This window comes from Tupaia chinensis, unplaced genomic scaffold (genome assembly GCF_000334495.1).
Source record: "Tupaia chinensis unplaced genomic scaffold, TupChi_1.0 Scaffold138910_1, whole genome shotgun sequence".
In the NCBI taxonomy this organism is placed as follows: Eukaryota; Metazoa; Chordata; class Mammalia; order Scandentia; family Tupaiidae; genus Tupaia; species Tupaia belangeri.
In genome coordinates this window covers 83,354-90,799 of record NW_006198801.1, presented here as the reverse complement: position 1 = coordinate 90,799, position 7,446 = coordinate 83,354, and the positions used below count along the sequence as shown (strand labels likewise).

Genomic DNA, 7,446 nt, shown 5'->3' with positions numbered 1-7,446 from the left:
GGGGGGATGGTCATGCCGCAATCCCTTCTCCTCCATTCTCCTCTCAGGATCTTGGGCACATATGCACACGCGCCCGGCGTGAGTTTTAAGCCACCAGGTCCGGGACATGAACCACAGTCGACTACGTGGGAGTCCAGCAACATAGCCGTTATGCTGCCGGTCCCTGAAATTTTTTTTTTTGTAACTTAATTTACATTCTTTCTCTAAGCATCATCACAGCATACAAAATGTGATTTCCCATCCAGAATCTATTGCATAGTGACTTAATCATACATATTATTATCCAAAATTTTCCATTTATAGTTCCTAGAATTTTTTACCCCTCTTCTGACCCTCTATCCTTTCCCACCCTCTTCTCCCACTGTCTCTGGTGTCTACAACTGTCTTCTATTCCTTTTCCATCCACATTGTATTGATCAAACAATATCTTAAATAATCTAACTACTTTCAATGGTAAGTTCACATGGTACTATTAAGAAAAACAGTTTTAACTTAAATCATAGAAATGCTAAGGAACTTTTCTTAAAGCCAGTAAACAGGTTAGGATTCTGTTCAAATGGTAGGTGCATGTACCTATCAGTCTCATGTATTTTATCTTCTGTTCTGGTTCCATTCTTCCTATTAAATTCTGGGATATAATATTCAACTCCAGACTTGTCCCTACTATTAAGCTGGCCAAGATCAACTCCTGATCTTCGTGTTTCTAAAATTTTTCCAAGTCCATTTATTGATCTAATGGTTGTTCTTAATTTGTTTAAATCCTCTTCTAGAACCAAGTCTGTTTTATTGATGAGAATGATATCTGCCAAAGCAACTTGCCTAGAAGCTTCATTGATAAGTCCATCAGGTTTTTCTTTTGTTAAATGTTTTAATCCATATTTTGAGTCCACAAGTTATAGTACCATTAAGATAAATATCACTCCCCAATTCGGCTTTGACCTAAATCATACAAGCCACAGCACCAGGATCTGTTAACCCAGTGGTCTCTAACAGTATATAATCAAATCTCCCCTTCTTCTGCATCAAATTCTCAATGTCTCTAAGGCCATTGTCCTTCACTAAACAGCAGAGGCAACCATTTCCAAGTTCCAGCCATTCTTCATAGAGCTCTCCACCCTGGATGACAGCTAAGGATTTCTCCATAGCACTTCCTTCTCCAAATTCATTTAAAATGACCACTAGTCTTTTACTATGTTGCTCTGTCAAAATATAGTTCAGAAGTGTTGTCTTCCCGGCACCTAAATACCCGGTGATAATTGTGACTGGGATCTTGGCGCCAAGGATATTCTTTTCCTCCTCCTCTTCTCTTTGCTTCTTCTCAATGGGAAACAGTTCAGGACAGTCCTCCTCCGCAGGTTCCTCTTGGTCCTCCACACCACCAAAAGTCTGTAACATCCTGGCCTACAATACGCTTCTCCCTCAGCTTGAGGACTAGGACCAAGATGTCCAAGACATTTTTATTGACCTGGTATATTTAGACTAGAAATGAACTATGTACCTTTATGAAGAAAACATACAATATGAAATTACTTTCTATTCTTTTTTGAATTATCATACAAAATCCCACAGATTATTCTTGGTTTAAATCTTTGCAACTGTTACAAAATTTACTATTTTTCTGGATGGGAATACCTTCTTTATTTTTTTAAGAATTATTTATTTCATTTTACTTATTCATTCATTTTATTTTAATTTGAACAGTGAGAGAGAGAGAGAGAAAGAGAGAGAAAGTGAGAAAGCAAGCCACCAGATCCAGGACTTGAACCATGGTTGGCCATGTGGAAGTGTCCAGCACCTTAACCACCATGCCACCTGCTGGTCCCTGGGAATACCTTCTTTTCTTTACTTTCTTTCTTTTCTTTTTTTTTTTTTTTCTTTTTTTTTTTTTTTTTTTTTTTTTTTTTTGAGTGTTTTTTGGTACAGGGTGTATGTGCTCTCCAGAAAGATAGACAGAAAGCGAGAAATCACCCCTCAGGGGGATGGCCGCACAACAATCTTTTCTCCTCCATTCTCCCCTTGGGATCTTGGGCACACACACATATGTGCCCAGTGTGAGTTTAAGCCACCAGTTCCAGGACTTGAACCACAGTTGACCACATGGGAGTCTGGTGACATAGCTGTTACACCAACTGCTGGTCCCAGGAATACCTTCTTTTTGAAAATGATAGTGTCCCTGAAAATGATAGTGTCCCACAAATTAATTTAAAATCCTAGGTTAGGTCACAATTATTATTTTTTTTTTCATGAAACTTGACTAAATGATTCTGAATTTTATTTGGAAAATAAAAGGAAAACACAAAAAACTGTATAATATTTATCTTTTCCAGGTATAGATATTTAGAATTGATCTTTAGAATATATATATGTATTCACATACATACATATGTATTTTAGGCTTTAGCCATAGGGTGCATGTGCTCATCAGAGACAGAGAGAGGGAAAGTGACAAATCACTGCCCAGGGATGATGGCCATGCCAGAATTCCTTCTCCTCCATTCTCCTCTCAGGATTTTGGACACGCATGCATACATGTCCAGTGTGATTTTCCTTTTGTTTCTTTTTAGAGGTTTTTTTTCCTTAGGCAAGTACACTTGCTAGAGAGAAAGTGAGAAATCACCCCTACAGGGACAATGGCCACACCACAATCCCTTCTCCTTCATTCTCTTCCCAGGATCTTGGGCACACATGCCCAACATGATTTTAAGGACACCAGGTCCAGGACTCAAACTGTGGTCAGCCATGTGGGAGTCCAACACTATAACTGCTACACCATCTGCTGGTCCCTCTGGTATGATTTTTTTTTCTTTTCTTTTCTTTTTTTGTTTTTTTTTTTCACCCTAGCCCTAATAAGGTGTGATTTTCAAGCTGCCAGGCCCAGGACTCGAACTATGGATGGCCATGTGGGAATCCAGCATCTTAATCACCAAGCCACATGCTGACATCTAGAACAATATTTTTAAAATAGAAAAATAAACCTATCTATATATGAACATTTTGAATGTGATGAAGCGGGATTTCAAATTAGTGTGAAAATGGCAACTACAAGATTTAGTGTTGAAAATGGAAACAAACAAACAAATAAATAATTCTTTAAAAGGGGGGGCAGCAGGTGACATGGTGGTTAAAGGTGCTGGATTCCCACATGGCTGACCACGATTCGAGTCCCAGACCTGGCGGCTTGTTTTCTCCCTTTCTCTCTCTCTCTCTCTCTCTCTCTGTCTTTCTTTCTCTCTCTCTCCCCAGTCAAATTTGAAAAAATAATAATAAATGGAAACAAACAAACAAATAAATAAATAAATCATTCTTTTTAAAAAATAGATTCAGTGTTTGGCTCATTGACTATCAATGCAGGGAAAAAAGAAATATAGATCCCAAAGTTTCAATATCCAAAGGAGTTAAGAGTTAAAGAAACATTATACAAAATGATTTGAGGTATAAGAGCCTTAATTTTTGTTCAGCATCTAAACTTGAGAGTGAGAAGACCTGGTAAAAAATTCTAAGTATAATATTATTCTAAATGGTGCATATGGCATGGCCTACCCTTCTCATTCCTCCCTTATAATAATTTCTGGGCTGGTTTTCTTGCTCCTTCTCAATAGAAAGTATCTTTTGTGTTTTAATCTTTTTTTTTTTTTAAGAGAGATTTTTGCTATAAGGCATGCGTGCTTGCTAGAGAGACAGAGAGACAAAAAGCAAGAAATCATCCCCCACCCCCCGGGGGGGGGGGGCCACCTCCAGTCTCACCTCTTGCATTCTTCTCTCAGTATCTGGGGCACTCATGCACCTATACCTGGCGTGAGTTGTATGTTACTAGGTCCAAGACTCTAACCATGGATGACTACTTGGGAATTGAGTGACGTAAGCATTATGCTATCTGCTGATCCCATGTTTTAATCTTTAAATCTTGGAATTTAATTATTTCTTTCAATAAAAGTATTATTATTATTATTTTCAAAAACTTGGATTTTAGAATTGAACATGTCGGACCAGTAGATCGTATCCCATGTGGCTGTCTGCGGTTCAAGTCCTGGACCCAATGGTTTGAAACTCATGTTGGACACATGTGTGTGCATGCATAAGATCCTGGGAGGAGAATAGAGAAGGGATTGTGGTGTGGCCATCCCCCTGGGGGGTGATTTTTTGCTTTCCCTCTCACTGTCTCTGTCTCTCTCTCAATGAACACACATGCCCTAAGGCAACAACCTCTAAAAATTAATAAATTTATAATCACATTAGAAAACATTTCTCCAGGTATATCCATCAAGTTATTTTAATACATTTCAAAGCTATTTTATTTAGATCTGTAAAAATTAATGACTTTTTTTCATAGGGTGTATGTGTGTGCACACCAGAGACAGAGAGAAGGAATGTAAAAAATAATCTCCCAAGGGGGTTAAGCCATGGTTCAATCCCTTCTCCTCCAGTCTCCTGGGATTCTGGATTTCCACACACATGCCTAGCATTATTTTTAAGCACCAGGTCTGGGACTCAAACCGTGGTTGGCCATGTGGGAGTCCAGTGCCTTAATCACTACACTGCCTGCTGGACCCACTGACATTTCTTCTTAATGAATTTTTCCCTTCTAAAACCGTGGGACAATTTCAGGTTTCATTCAGTGCTTCTGATTAGCCTGTTATCAGTATTTGTTGCACTTGCTCTTTTTGGTAGTATTCAATTTTCCAACTTCTTTTCTATTTTGATATTCTTGTTTTGTGAATGGAGTGACACTCCCCCCATTTTAGACAGGGTTTTGCTATGTCATGGTCCTCATGCATCAACTGGAACTACAGATGCATGCCACTGGGTCCACATTTTAGGATGGGCCAGGAATCAAACCTGGGCCTCCTACGCAGACTCAGCCATGGTGCATAGCAGTGTCAACCAGTACATGCTATCTTTTCTGAGACTGGAGTTACCCTTTAAACAGAATACCATGTTATATGTCAATACTAATGGACTATACTAAGTTACATAGTATAAGCCCTTGGACAACCACTAAAATCTGTATAAACAATACAAAATGGCAGACTTAAATCCTAAATTAACAAATGCAGCAAACATTAACTGGTACAAATATATCAAAAGAAATTAGCAGAGTTGATTGAAAATATGACCCAATGGAACTAGCAGATGGCATAATGGTTACATCACTGTACTTCTATGTGGTTGACTGTGGTTTGAGTCCTGGACCTGACGGCTTAAAACTCACGCCAGGCATGTGTGCGTACATGCCCAAGATCCTGAGTGGAGAATGGAGGACAAGGGATTGTGGCATGACCATCCCCAAGGGGTGATTCCTCGCTATCTGTCTCTGTCTCTCTGGCGAGCGCATGTGTCCTATAGTAAAAAATCCCTCTTCAAAAAAAAAAAAAAAAAGACGCAAGTATATGCTGTCTCTAAGAAAGTAATTTCAAGTCTGGTGATATAGATAGGTTAAAAGTAAATAAATGGAGAGACAATTCTTTTTTTAAAGTAATTATTTAATTTTATTTATTATTATTTTTTTAAATTGCTATAGGGCACATGTGCTCACCAGAGGTGGGGAAAAAGAGTGGAGAGAAGGGTTGAGAAAGCAAACTGCCAAGTCTGGGACTCGAAGGATGGCTGGCCATGTGGGAGTCCTGAACCTCAATCACCATGCTATCTGCCAGCCCTTGGAATGACATTCTTTGAAGATGGCAGAGTAGGAAACTCCAGAATCATGTCCTTCACCAAAACAATTAAGCTAACAACAACTGTCCAATCAAGTATTACACAACTCTGGAGTCTATTCAAACACTTAGTGCATACAAGGGCTTGCTTAATGAATAGAGAGGCTTATAAATTTCAGCATTTGTATGGCAGTTACCAGTCTTCAAGCACAGCCTCAAAACAGGTTGCCATTGAGATGGCAGCTTCTGATCCTGATATGGCTTGCTGGCACTGGGTAAGCAATAGGACTTTTCCTGTGACTACTGGGTTGTATTCTGATCTACCTGGCAGTTTGCCAAGGGACTGGCACAGAGTTCAGCCATCCTTTCAACCTCTGAATAGTCTTCTTGTGTAGCATCTCTCAAAATAATTTAAACAGACAGGACACTTTTTTCTCTTTCCTTATTGGATCTTGGCATTTAAGGAAATCTTTGTCAGGTCACTGACCCTAGAGATAACATTATAGAGATTTCAGTGAACATATAGAAGATACACAGTTTGGAAAAATCACTAAACTGACAACTTCATATCTCAACAAATAACAGCAATCTTTAGTGAGGGGGAGTACTAATTCCTAAACAATTACAAAACATACCCCCAAAAAGAACGAAAGCATGGTCAATTCACATTAAAAAAAAAATCAGGTTGACAGAAACCATTCCTTAAGAGCCCAGATATTGGAATAAGTAGACAAAAACTTTAACTGTCTTAAAAATGCTCAAAGAAAGGGCCAGCAGGTGGCATAGTGTCTAAGGCGCTGGACACTCCCACATGGCCAACTCCCACATGGCCAACCACAGTGCGAGTCTTGGACCTGGTAACTTGCTTTCTCACTTTCCTTCTTCTCTCTGTGTGCCTGTCTTTCTCTGGTCAAATGAAAATGACTGAATGAATAAAAAAAATTTTAAATAAATAATTCTTTTTAAAAAATGCTCAAAGAAAAACCATGACAACTAAAGGATAATGCGTAAACAAGTATAAAATATCAGGAAGTAAAAATTACCTTAAAAGAACCAAATAGAAATTCTGGAACTGAAAAATATAACTGAATTGAAAACACTAAGATTAAATAGCAGATTTGAACAGATGGTAGAATTAGCTAATTTGAAGTCAAGGCCATTGAACTTACAGATCCTCAATAACTTCCCCTAGCTTCCACACACCCAACTTAATAGGATCTTGATGGTGCACATTCAGTTCTTCCAAGGTCTGGGGCTAGGAAAGTATGCTGTATTGTTTGGAACTTTTACTCAGGGGCTCACATTCTTGTCCTCTTGATGGTGGGCAGTTTTCTTAAAGCTGGGCCCTAACTAATGTTGTAAAGTGAAAAGTGGAACTGACAGCAAGAGAAACCTGAAGAATTACTGACTGGGCCAGTAGGTGGTATAATGGTTAAGGATTCCCATTTGACTCAGACTGCTGTTCCAGTCCCAGACCTGGTGATTTGAAAATCACGTTGGCCATGTGTGGGTGTGTGCCCAAATCCCAGGAGAATAGAGAAGGGACTGCAGCATGGCATCCCCCTTGGGGGTGATTTCTCACTTTCCCACTCACTGTCTGTGTCCCTCTCCTCTACAGCGAGCACGGGCCCTATGGAAAAAAAAAAAAACTTAAAAAAAAATTAATGAGTACCGAATTGTCAAAGGCTTTGGTACAAATGAGCAACCTCATACAATGGAATCCAATTACCGTTCTGAAACCGGGTTAAGTGGAGGTAGAGACAGGAGAGTGAGGAAAACACTAACTCCTCCCCCA

General features: G+C 39.2%; 2 pseudogenes; both read right to left on the bottom strand.

The window, feature by feature from the left end:
- Positions 1 to 844, bottom strand: part of LOC106733165 (putative COBW domain-containing protein 7) — a 1,711-nt pseudogene extending 867 nt beyond the window's left edge.
- Positions 609 to 7,446, bottom strand: part of LOC102502199 (COBW domain-containing protein 2 pseudogene) — a 7,284-nt pseudogene continuing 446 nt past the window's right edge.